Here is a 13,375-nt window from a genome sequence, read left to right as displayed (position 1 = left end):
ATGCAGAATGACATGAACAATTAAGACACAAATCTCTGTGGAGTGGTTGGGATGTGGCTCCCACTTCATTTCTGGTTGGATTTGCTGAGGTTTGCTTGTTTAAATGCCACCTCTGAGGCTCCCCAGAGATTGGGGAGGCTCCTTCTCTCCAGGGAGAGCACCTCAGGTGGGACAGGGAGACCTGGGCTGCAGGTCTGGGGTGGGACTGTGGGAATCAGAGGGGTTTGGGAAAGCTGCAAAAGGCCTCAGAGACAGCAGAACTGTGATCAGAGCTGAGCAGCAGCCATGAGATTGGTCAGCAGAAAAATTATGTAAGAAGTAGAAAAGTAAGGACAAATAGAACAATGGTCTGTGTATTAACACTGGTCTAGAATAACTCCCTAAACTGCAGAAAAGTTTATCTAGTGATGTAAGAGCTGAAATGAGGGATGTGGGACTCCAGGGGCTCTCCAAAAATGCAGTTTATTGTATCCAAGAGTCACAGCAGCCCAGGGTGGTGGGTGACAGAGCTGTGCCCACAGCTGTCAGCTCCAGCTGCAGGCAGGCCTGGAGACCCTTTGGTTTTGTTACAATGCATTATAGACTTTCCTTTGCTGAGCATCTCAATACACTAGAACCAATCTATACATTAACTATTACCTCTAGCCCATCATAACTGCTCTCATTACCATATTCATGTTGCTATTCTCCAATCACTAAAAGTCAGTACATTACAGTTTAAGCCAGAAGTTGTTATTCAGTTTTCTTGCAGTGGAAAATTCTGAGACCTTTTTTCTACTTGCAACATTTGCTGCTTTGTTTGCCTGTGCTCTCTTTCTGCTTGGTAAAAACATCTTCTTGTTTGGGGTGGGTTTATCCTTTGCTCTAAGTTATAAAATCCCCTTCTAACTAACACACCCTTTGCCTCCTTGGTTATCCAGTGAGACTGGCTCAGCAATTCTTTTCTTCTATATCAAAACTTGCTTCCAACTCTATTCCTTCATCAGACTCTACATTGAAAAATCTGCTAAGCACACATATCTGTGAGAGTTCCTTGTCAAACTTTCATCCTTCCCAACATAGTGAGGTGTTAGGAAGTTCTAAGCTGAATAATGGAGCTCTGTGCATTGTGTTTTAAGGCTTACAAGCAGGTGCTGTATTTGAAATAAGCAGACATTGTTTAACCAAAGGCACGTGTGCTTATAGTGATGGGATAGAACCACTGTCAGTGTGCTTCTGCTTTGTGTGATTGCTCAAAACACTTATAAAGTGAGTTGTACCATTGAGTTCTTGGTCTGCTGCCTGAGATTTGAGCTGCTGGCATCTTCCCATTGTCATAACCATGTAATGAGACTGATGCTGGAAAATAAAACAGCTTAAGGGACGTTCCTCAGCAGTCCTGTCCTGTTTGTGATTTGTACAGAGCCCCCAGCTGGTGATAAAAGCCATTCCTCCTCCTCCTCCTCGTGAAAAATAACAAATCCTGCTCCCCATCCACTGCCTTGGCCTCTCCAGCTGTCCATGGATGCAGGACTAAAGCCAGGCCTGGCTTTGCTGTGCTCCCCTGGGGGACTGCTGCTCTGGGGATTTGCCTCCCATGGCAAAGCTGAGCTCAGAGCCCATCACCTGCTGCTCTCCTGCTCCATCAGTGCCAGGGGGATGGGTCAGGCTGGGAGGGCTCCTGGCACTCTCTGCTGATGCTGCTTTCAGCCCTTCACTCCCTGCCAGCCCTTCCTGGGGACGGCATTCAGCTCCCACAGAAGGGGCTGAACACTCAGACCCCTTTTAATAAAACAGCAAGATTAGTAGCCCATCACTGTTTGTTGATTATGGTCATTCTTTTCTGTAAATGAAGTTTAAAAGTCATCAACAGATTTGTCAGCTGTGACTTAGGAGCCCTCCCTGCTGCAGGGGAGTGAAGCAATGACAAATCCCCTCCAGCAGCACCTCATCTGTTATGTGTGAGGAGCTGCCACGTTCCAATTACCAGGAACCCCTGGAATCCATAAACAAAGAGCTCCAGGAATGTCCTCCCAGCTGCTGCCACCATTGCTCAGAGCAGGGCTCAGGGACCAGCCCATGGGGCTTTCCCAGTGCCAGCCAAGCCCTGGGCCCAGCTTTGGAGGGGATGGAGCTTGTCCCAGGCAGGAGAGGTGGCTGAAGGGCTGCAGGAGCTGAGGGCTGGGGCACTGGGACATGCCCCAGGCAGGGAACTGCTCCTGATGATGATGATGATGATGATGATGATTGATGATGATGAAGAGGAGGAGGAGTGTGGAGAGCTGGCTGGGGGAGCAGCTGGTGCTGCACACAGGGCTGGGGCTGCAGGACCCTGCTGGCTCTGCTCTGGGATGGAGGGGGCTCCCCACAGATCACCCTGGTAAAGCCAAAATTCCATGGCAGGCTCTGTGGGGAGCCTGACACCCCTCACCCACACAGGATGCTTGTCACTCTGATTTTTTAAGATTTTCTAAGCCTTTTGAAGTTTACATTCTTGTAACGAACTTTCTCACCCACCTTCTGTAAATCACTTACTGATTTGCATTCTTTTATGAAGGAGGAGAAATTTGATGGACTGTTGTCCAGTGTCATTGGGGAGGTGGCACTGTCACCCTCCAATCCCCTGTCACTTTTGGCAGTCTATAAATGTTGAAGTCAGAAAAAACACTTCCCCTTTTTTACCTTGAGAACAGCAGTGTGTGCATGTTGTGTTATTTCGTGTCCTAGTGACAGATGCTCAAACCTCCCTCCCACCAGGCAGGCTCTCCTCCTGCTCCCACTCACATCAGGCCCCACAGAGTCCTGGCAGGAAGGCAGAACTCTCCAGGTCTCTGCAGATCCCTTCTCTAACCCAGCCCAAGTTGGGGGGTTCCACAGGGAGCCTCCCAGCCTGTCCCAGTGCCCCTGGGGCAGGGCACACATCACATAATCTCCAACTGCCTGCCTGGTGCCAGGGAACACTGCAGAGCTTCTCATGAACACAACAGCTTAGCAAATCAATCACATCTCATTAAATGGCAATTTGGGCCTCATCACACCCAACCTCCTCTGGGACACCATGGACCTCTCCTGTCTGCCTTCCATGTGCTGGACCTGCTGGAGGGAGCACTCACAAACCTTGCTTTTCCAGGCACAAAACCTGCCCCACAGCTTCTCTCCAGAATCTTCTCTGGCAGAGCCCTCTGAGATGTCCTGGGGCAGGTACAGCAGGGCAGGGATGTGGCACTGCAGGTGTGGGGCTGCACCTCAGCAGAGATGGTAAAGAACAGCCCTGGACTGCCCTGTGTGTGTGCCTGACATCCTCCAAAAGCTCATCACCCTTCCTTCACCCTCACATGAAGCAGGCAGGAATTCATCCTGTGAAAAATGCCTATTTTACGATTGGCTTTTCACAAATATCCAAATGAATATTATATGTGTTATGTTAGAAAGTTATGCTGTGTTTATTTTCTTAAGTAGTGTGTTAAATATAGTTTTAGATTATAACATAAGGGTAAAATAGGAACTATGTATGTGGGATATTTTTTTAAGAAAGGACTGAGGTACTCACACCAGATAGCAGCCACAGGACACCTGAATCTTTCAGAGAAAAAGAATTTATTGTCCCATTATCAGGAGAAATGAACTTCTTCCTGCCTGCTCAGCCCTGAAGACACTGTCAGGATTCAGAGGCAGAAGCTGACACTGCCCAGACAGAATCCTGTGTGTGAATGGAATTGATGCACCATGGATGAGGTGTGTGAATATACAACAGGCTGTTGCTTTTAAGGGTTAATCCTCTGTTAACGTAGGGCCTTTTTCGGGCTTATTTTGACCAGAAAGAGGAACCTGGACTGTCCCTAACTCTTTGTTTTTATTGTCTCATATTGTCCTAATCCAAATTGTCCAAATTATTATTACTCTTTTTATATTGCTATTTTCATAACTATTTTATTATCATTAAACTTTAAAAAATTTTAAAAAACAAGTGATTGGCTTTTTTCCCAATCCTGTTACCCTATTTTCTCCTATTTAACCCAGGCAAAACTGAGCTTTTATCAGCCAACCTGGCTGCCTGGGGCTGTACCTTCTGCCCTGGTGCCCAGAGCCCAGCCTGACTCCCAGCTCTGTTTGCTCTCCTGGCTGTGCAGGGATCTTTGGCTGTCACCAAGAGCTGTGAGCAGAAACAGATCTGTCTGGACACGGCTGCTCCACAATTATTCATTTGAACAGTAGCAGTGGCTGGGAAAGCAGCAGCAGAAGAATGATTTCATTTTCATAACCTTGAGTGCCCCCTGCCCTGCTTGGATGAGTTTGCCTCTGCTATTTCCATCCCCCAGGGATGCAGACCCCACGCTGCTCCTGCTCCAGAGTGTTTTCCTCCTGTGCTGAAGGCTCAGCTCAGCTCTCAGACACCCAGGGCTTGTTCCTGAGTGATGGATGATGAACCCCCAGGGAATCTGGGGTTGACCCTCCTGGATAAACCCTGAGCAGCCAACCCAAACTCATTTCCTCTGCTGAGGGCTCATCTGCCAGTGCTCAATGAGCTGCTGGGAGCTGTGCCCCTGTTCCTGCACACAAGCCCTGATGAGCTGAAGCTGATGAAGTTGAATGGGGAATTCAAACTGCTCCATGGAATTTCGTGGTTCACTGTGTGAAAAACGCCAATCGCTTGTTTTTAGGATTTTAAAAGTTTAACAGTAATAAAATGGTTATAAAAATAGTAATACAATTGGAGTAATAATAATTTGGACAGTTTGAATTAGGACAATGTGAGACAATAAAAACAAAGAGTTATGGACAGTCCAGGTACCTTTTCTGGGCAAAATAAGCCCAAAAAAGGACCCACGTGAACAGAGGATTAACCCTTAAAAGCAACAGCCTGTTGCATATTCATACAGCTCATCCATGATGCATCAATTCCATTCACACACAGGATTCTGTCTGGGCAGTGTCAGCTTCTGCCTCTGAATCCTGACAGTGTCTTCAGGGCTGAGGAGGCAGGAAGAAGTTCATTTCTTCTGATAATGGGGCAATAAATTCTCTTTCTCTGAAATATTCAGGTGTCCTGTGGCTGCTATCTCTCTGTGAGTCCTTTCTTTAAAGAAGTATCCTACATAGCATAGTTTCTATTTTAACATTCTTTTATAACCTAAAACTATATTTAACACACTACTTAAGAAAATTAATACTAACATAACACATATAATATTCATTTGAATATTTGTGAAAAGCCAATCATAAAATACCCATTTTTCACAACTGCAGTGGGATTTCAGCCTTTCCTTCACCCCCCACTTAGTCAGGGTGCTGCTGTGCATGGAGTCACCCCCTGGTGCACCCACAAATCCTGTGGCACTCCTGCTCATGCTCTGGTTCTGGGAAAGGCAGGAGGTTTTATAATTTATAATTTATAATTTATGAACTTCTATTTTATACAACAGTCTGAGCCATGCCAACACCTCTGGGACTCTGCTGATGCTGCTGTTCCACACGTGCTTAAGACCCCATTACTGCATACTGCCAGCAATAGAAAGAGAAAAATGAAGAGAATTCCATTTTGAAGGGTTTTCCTAAGGCACCCCATCCACATGGCTTTTGTTTTGTTAAACCAGTGACAGCAGCTTGGTTTTTGGCAGGTGGGCTCTGCAATGGCAGCACCTGGCACCCATTTCAGGCTGCACTGGGAGCCCACTGGTGACCTGCACCTTCTCCTGGCACCAGGGGATTTTGTGAAACTCACTTTGATTTTGTCAAGCACAACTCCCACGGTGCCTCTGCAGTGGAGAACAGCAAATGGAGCCCAAACACTGCAGAGTCTCTGGATTATTTGGGTTGGAAAATCCTCTAAGATGATGGAGTCCCGCTGTTATCCCAGCACTGCCAAACTCACCCCTGCCCCATGGCCCTCAGACACGGCAGGAAAAAAGAGAAAAGAGTGTTTATTTTAAAAATGCTCTTTTTGGTTATTGTTAAAAACCAAACTGCTTAAGAGGGTGAGGGAAGATCTCCTAACAGCTGTGTTTGTCTCCCTGCCCAGAGGACCCCTCAATCCTGAGCAGAGAGGAGGAAATATCCCTGCAGTCAGCTCCTCCAGAGTTATTTAATTCTGTGTCTCTGTGGCTCACACAAAGCCTGGCTGCCAGTTCAGGAGGACATTTCCAGCTGGGAGGGCTCTGCATGAAGAACATTCATACAAGGAGATGAAAACCTCCCCCTTTGGAGAACCCATGGCAACACCTTACATGGGAAAAATTCTCTTAATTAACTCTGGTCTTTAACCTCCCCTGCCATAGTCCCCTGAGCTGCTTTCTGGGCTCAAGGTGAAGCCATGGAGGTGTGAATCACCTGAAAAGCAGCCTAGAAATGCCAATGCTGGCAGTGATTTCTGCTACAGATAAGATCTGCAGGGTCATTAGTGCCAGTCACACCCCACATCCAATACACATCTTGTTTTACAGCGAGATCCCAGCTGGGTTTCTAAAGAGGTATTGATAAACGGAGACTTCTTTAAGATGTTTGACCTGGGACCTGTGTTCACTCTGAGATCTGAACATTTACTCTGAGACCTGGCTGAGGGCTGCAGGTGCTGTAAGGGAGCCATGACAACACCCAGCAGCTGGAGGATGAGCCCAAAGTCAGATTATAAAGCAGGTACAAACACTGAACGCTGGGGGGAATCAGCCTGAGAGGCTCCTTGCTCTGACAGATCCTCTGTAGCCCTTAAAGCAAGGCAGATAATCTTCCTAAAAAACCTGCTACCTCTCCTTTAATATGGAATTCAGTCCCAGGGTCTGATTTATACAGGTGGTCAGATTAAGGGATAATTTGGTTTAATAAATTTATTCAGCAATGTATCATACACATGGCAGTTTCACATCCAGATGAGTTCTCCCTTTGTGAGCACCAGGACATCCTGGCAGAAGCAGGGGCTCCAGTTGCCTTGCTAAAGCTTGAGGTAGTTCTAGCTCTAAAATACCTAAGAATGAGCCTTTGGCTGTTAAACTACAGGTTCCCCCTTTAAAGGATGCTCAGGACCTACTTCAGTTATCTTTGAAAAGGGTGCCCAGAGCAGCTGGGGCTGCCCCTGGATGTGCCCAAGGCCATCCTGGATGGGGCTTGGAGCAGCCTGGGATGGTGGAAGGTGTCCCTGCCATGGCAGGAGTAGAACAGGATGATCTTTAGGTCCCTTCCAACTCAAGTTATTCCATGATTTTATGAATCTAATGCTGTGAAACCAAAGGACTGAGTGGAATTCTGCAGAAGCTCCATGGACGAGCCGTGGATGACACAATTCATGCCCCCATCACATTTCATTTCTACTCTTCAGAAACAGCCCTTGTCTGGAAATGGCACCATTCCCTCTATTTAAACCACCTCTGGGAAGTGCAATGGAGCTCAGTGAGGAGGAGGTGGGCAAACACAAGCATTAAATAGGTACAGGTGGAAAAACCTCAGGTTGTGCCCTGAGCTGCCCACGAGGAGTTTGTGCCATGCCAAGGGCAGCTCAGCAGCAGTGTCCTGTCCTGTCCTGTCCTGTCCTGGGCTGGTGCCAGACAGCCAGAGGGGGCCATGGTCCATCCAGAACATGGTGGAGAGGGGTAAAACTTCCAGAAGGTGGCAGAGGAAAGGGTTTAGAAAGAGCCCCCTTTGTTCTTAATCAGCTTTCAGCTTATGAAATCATCCTCCCCCTTTGGGCAGTGCCCTTCCCTGCCCCCCTCCCGCAGTCAGGAAGGTGCCAGGCAGAGCAGGAGGGCATTACACTGGAATTTGGGGAGATTTCCACACCTTTACAAAGCTCCCTGCTGCCTGGATGCCTCCTGACTAGAGAGATTAAAGGGATTAGAAGCTTATCAACGATGAGGCAGGGAAGTGAGGGGGCTTTAGGAAATACCAAGGTCTTAATTTACAAGGAATGTTTAAAAATGAATGGAGTGAGGATTTTCTCCCACAGGAAGATTTCATTGTGAGGGAAGGTTATTTGACCAGTAAAATGGTTGGCCCATCCCACGTGGAAATCCCAATGTATATTTTATACAGCACAGACAAAAAGCATCTCTTCTTTACAAGTGAGGTGAGCAGAGTGAAGGGCAGGAGGGCAGAGGACAGGGGTTCATGGCCACAATGAACCAAGCACTGCTGGAGCAGAGCTGGGAAGCACATTTCCACATGAGTAGTTCATTGACTATAAACTGTATTTTGGGGTAGGCTGTGCACTACTCCTAAAACATCCTGGTGGAGCACTTGCAGGAGGAGTGAAGTGCAGATATTTTATTTTCACAGACACTTGGGCAGTGTTTTGGTTCAGCACTGGCAGCACCTGCTGGGCTCCCTCCCTGTTTTCAGCTCCCCCCCTGCCCTGGGAGGGCTGTGCTGTTCCCACACTGACTGCCAGCTTGGGCAGCCCTGGTTAAACCAAAACTTAACTGAACCTGCAAGAAGGGAGGGCTGGAAAGAGCTCTTGGAGACTTTCCAAAGAGGGGTTTATAGAAGATGTTCTTCCCTCTCCATTCTGCCCAGGCAGAGAGGATGGCAGGGCAGGGTGGGTGTGCTGGGTCCTGGCATTGGCTAACAGCTCCCAGACACTTGGATAAAAAGGCCAGCTCCACACTCCCCAGGCCTGTTTCTGCAGGTTCCTCCTTGGCCATGAATGCAATTCTTGCAGAAGTAATTCCCAGAGCAGGTTCCTTTCTGTGCTGGCCCTTCCAAGAGTGGTTTGCTCATGCTCAGTCCCGGCTGATGTGTGTATCCCGGGTAATCCTGGAACACCAGGAGCCCAGGCAGTGTGTGCCTGCAGTGAAAGCCTCATTCTCACAGAGTCACAGAATGTCCTGGGCTGGGAGGGACCCCCAGGATCCCCCAGGGCAGCCCCAGCCCTGCCCAGACCCCCCAACAGCCCCACCCTGGGCACCCCTGGCAGCTCCTGGAGCTCCGGCAGCCTCGGGGCCGGGACCATTCCCTGGGGAGCCTGGGCAGTGCCAGCACCTCTGGGGAAGAACCTTCCCTGATCTCCAGCCTGACCCTCCTGGCACAGCTCCAGCCATGCCCTGTCCTTGCCCCAGAGACTGGAGCTGCCTCTCAGACTGCTGCTCCAGGCTGCACACACACAGTGCCCTCAGCCACTCCTCCTGTGCCCTCCAGACCTTTGCCCACCTTTGTGGCTTTGTAGAGACTCTCTCCAAATGCCCACCATGACTGTGCACAGCTGCACCACATCCAGAGAGCCTCTGAGAGCCCAGCAGGGAAAGGACCCACAGTGAGCCCCAGCCCTGTGTGCAACCCTGCTGGCACAGTCTGGAGAGGTCCCTGCCCCTGGGGACACCTGCTCTGCCTGCACTTCCCTTACCACAGCACTCCAGACTGGGCTGGGTTGGGTTGGAAGGACCTTAAAGTTCATCCCATCCCACCCCTGCCATGGCAGGGACACCTCCCACTGTCCCAGGGTGCTCCAAGCCCCAATATCCAGCCTGGCCATGGATATTCCAGGGACCCAGGGGCAGCCCCAGCTGCTCTGCGCACCCTGTGCCAGGGCTGCCCACCCTCACAGGTGGTCACTTATGCCAGGGGCTGCTCTGCTCCTCTGCCCAGGGTCCCAAGGGTCTCAGGAGGAGGAGGGATGGTGTGTGATGGCCACACAAAAAGCCATTTGGGATGATTTTTGATGTATCTTATCTCTCACAGAGCAGAGCTGGAGTCACACATTATTCTGGAGTCACACTTTATTTCTGCTCGTAAAATCCACCCCAAGTCCAGACACTTGAGTGCAGAGCAGGGAGTAAACATGACATCTGAAGGGAAGGAGAAAGTGAGAAGGGTTTGGGTCTCTGTAATTAACCTTGTGACACTCGTGAACAGCTGACAGTCTGCAAGTGTAAATTCTGACACACATTTTTATGTAGCTCAGCCTCCCCTGCAATGCATAAACCATAACAAAACCAGGGCCATGCCAGAGGGTATGAACTGGAGTATTAAACCTGTTAACCTCCTTATCCTTCAAAACCCCTGTGCAAAGTTAAATTGAGGCAGATCAGGGCTCTTAATGGAATTCAGTAATTTCTGGTGCCTCAATTAAATCCAAAAATCCTGCCCAGAAAGGTGAGAAGGGGGGAAGCAAAGATGCCCCACTGGGGTTTCCAGGTCCCAACAGTCTGACAGTGACCACAAGGTCTGTGGGGCCACTTTGTCCCTCGGATCACTTGCTGTGCCTTGCAGACAGGGGCTGTATTTCCTGATCTGCTCCACGGTTCACTCCTGCAGAAAAATCAATGATCACTGTAATCACACCCCAGAGTGCTCCTGGTATGGTTCTCCTTCATTCCCTCATTTTGGAGGTGGACCTTGCTGCTTTCTATAATTTGTTCCTGATTTATTTCTGGGGCTGTCACCAATTTATCAGCCACAGTGTGGCCAGCAGGACCAGGGCACTGATCACCTCTGCTGAAACCCTGGGGTCAGTTTTGGGCCCCTCAGGACAAAGACATTGAGGGGCTGGAGCACATCCAGGAAAGGAAAGGAGCTGGGGAAGGGTCTGGAGCACCAGGAGGGGCTGAGGGAGCTGGGAAGGGGCTCAGCCTGGAGCAAAGGAGGCTCAGGGGGGACCCTGTGGCTCTGCACAGCTCCTGACAGGAGGGGACAGCCAAGGGGGGACTCCAGGGACAGGAGGAGAGGGAACAGCCTCAGGCTGGGGCAGGGAAAATTTCAGTTTGAGATTAGGGAAAATTTCATCTCTGAAAGGGTGGTCAAGCACTGGACAGGCTGCCCAGGGCTGTGGTGGAGTCCCTGTCCCTGGAGGGGCTCAAAAGCCCTGTGGATGTGGCACTTGGGGACGTGGAGACCTTGGCAGGGCTGGGGCATGGTGGGACTCCCTGCTCTCAGAGGGCTTTTCCAAGCAAATGGCTGGCACAGACAAACTCTGCCTTCCCAAGCAGCCTCTGGCTGCCTCCCAGGAGCTGCTGGTGGCCCTGGGGCCCATGGGGGTGGCTTTGGTGGCTTTTGTGCCTCTCTGCCCTCCAGGTGCCCAGGGTGTGCCACGGATCCCCCTGGAGCCAGCAGGGCTCAGCCTCCCCCAGCCTGAGCACACAGAATTGGTGATTCCTGTCCAGGAACCAGGACACTGGGGCTGGACAGAGCTCCTCCCAAACCTGGAGGCTCTGGGGGATTGCAGAGAGGGCTGCAGGGGGATTTCTTGTGCAGCACAGCAGTGAAGGCACAGGCACCGTGATCCTCCAGACAACTGCTCTGTGTGCTGCAGTTCCACTTACAGCCAAGAAAAATGAGCCATCAGCACAGGAATTATGTGTGGCAGGGAAGGACAAACTGCTCTAATCAAATCAACAGTGGTTCAGATAACTCCTGCAAGAACTCTGGCACCCAGCTCCATTTGGAGGGAGATATTGGGCTGGGAGGATGCTCCTGGCAGGACAGACACTGCACAGCCTCCCCCCCTCCAGATGGATAAATCAGCACTCAGGAAGCAATGCCCTGCTCCTCCAGAATACACACTCCCTGGTGCTAATATTTCCTGGCTCCCTGCTCCACAGCCAAGGAGGTTTGATTTAAGCCAAAACATAAATAAAGAACTTCCCAACTGCAGGGTGAGGTGAGGCAGAAGAGGATGGTGGGGAGGAAATATGGCAGCAATGAAAGCTAAAGCTAATCATGGCAAGTTGCTGGGACTGACTGGCTCCCAGAAATGCCTGAACTGGCTCCTGAAGGCAAGGCTTCCATCTGGGTCTCTGCTGTTTTCCTCAAGAGAAGTGTGAACCTCGGGGTCAACACCTTGAAGCTCCTTTCAAGTTTGCTGATCTGAGCAGCAGTGAACTTCCTTCTGCCCCTGTGCTGGCACAGAGCAAAGCCCAGACCCTGAGAGGTTTTTTAATTCCAGGTTCTGGGGTTCTCACCATCAGAGGGATGTGGGGTTGCTGGAGAGAGTCCAGAGGAGCTCATGGACATGCTCTGAGGGCTGGAGCCCCTCTGCTGGGGGAGCTCACCTGGAGGGGAGAAGGCTCCAGAGACACCTCAGAGCCCCAAGGACCAAACAAACACCCTCACTTGGGGCCAAACAGGGCCACCCTGAATTCCTGAGCAGGCACCCCTCCCTTAGACCTCCTCTGGCTGCAGGTCCTCCAGGGGAAGAGGAAGCCCTGCTGTGCCCACAGCTCTGGCAGACATTCCCCTGCCCGGGCAGGCAGCAGTGGCTCTGCTCACAGCTCTCCCTGCTCGGTGATGTATGACACCTGGGAGCTCTCATCTATCCACTGGGCAGCCTCATTTATACAGGGCTGCAGAAATAGATGGTGTATGAAGTGCAATTTGGTGTTGTAGCAGAGCTCTGTCCCCCTTGGGGTGTCAGGGCATTTGATTAAAGCCCTTTTATGGGAAATCAATATTTTCCTCATTATAACTTTCATTCTCAGGCCTAAAAACTACTGAGATGGACTTGTAAGATGCTGCACTACATGCATGCACACACGGGTCTATTCATTAGGGGACTAATCCCACAGCATTTATTTTTCTTTCATAAGCTCTGACAGAGGTAAATAAGCAGTGAGGGGATCTCTCTCTCTGATGGGGTAGACACCACCTGCAACACTGTTTAGTGCTGGATTAAAGGATCCTGCTTCCAAAAACTGGCTCAGATCTCCCCAAGATCCCAGCCAGAATCTTGGAAAAAACTCTTCCAAGGCCAAAACAGCCTAAAGCCTTGAGTTCCACCCAGGGGCTGTGGCTGAGCCTCCTCTGCCCTTGTGAGACCCCGCTGTGTGCAGCTCCAGGGGACGAGGACATGGAGCTGCTGGACAGACTCCAGGGGAGGCCACAGAGACCCTCCAGGGCTGGAGCCCCTCTGCTCTGAGCCAGGCTGGGAGAGCTGGGGATGCTCACCTGGAGAGGAGAAGGATCCAGGGAGAGCTCAGAGCCCTGGAGGTGAGCAGAAACTTTTTACACAGGCAGGGAGTGACAGGGCACAGGGGAACAGCTTTGAGCAGAAGGAACAGATTTAGGTGAAGTGTTTGATGTCCCTGTGACCCTGTGAGGGTGGGCAGGCCCTGACACAGGGTGCCCAGAGCAGCTGGGGCTGTCCCTGGATCCCTGGCAGTGCCCAAGGCCAGGCTGGAAGGGGCTGGGAGCACCTGGGACAGTGGGAGGTGTCCCTGCCATGGCAGGGGGGACTGGGATGGGCTTTAAGGTCCCTTCCAACCCAAACCCTTCCAACCCCTCCTCTGGGATTCCATGGTATGATTGCTCAGTGGAATGAAATGAAGAAAGGACTGACTTGGGATCCATGGGACACAGACTTGGCTCAGTGCTGCCTCTGCCCCCCCTTGGGAGCTCTGGGCTCTGTTTTTCCCTCCATAGCCCAGGCTGGGGTCACTGTCACAGAGGGGTGACACCTGCACACAGACATCCCTTAGGGGCT

The 13,375-nt window shown here is 50.7% G+C and overlaps 1 protein-coding gene across 1 annotated transcript in view; it reads right to left on the bottom strand.

Annotated features, from left to right (window-relative positions):
• RALY (RALY heterogeneous nuclear ribonucleoprotein) overlaps window positions 1–13,375 on the bottom strand; it is a 139,841-nt gene that overhangs the window by 38,971 nt on the left and 87,495 nt on the right. The window lies entirely within an intron of this gene.

Source organism: Fringilla coelebs, assembly GCF_963513975.1.
Source record: "Fringilla coelebs genome assembly, chromosome: 18".
Lineage (NCBI taxonomy): Eukaryota > Metazoa > Chordata > Aves > Passeriformes > Fringillidae > Fringilla > Fringilla coelebs.
This window is presented reverse-complemented; position numbering and strand designations above follow the sequence as displayed.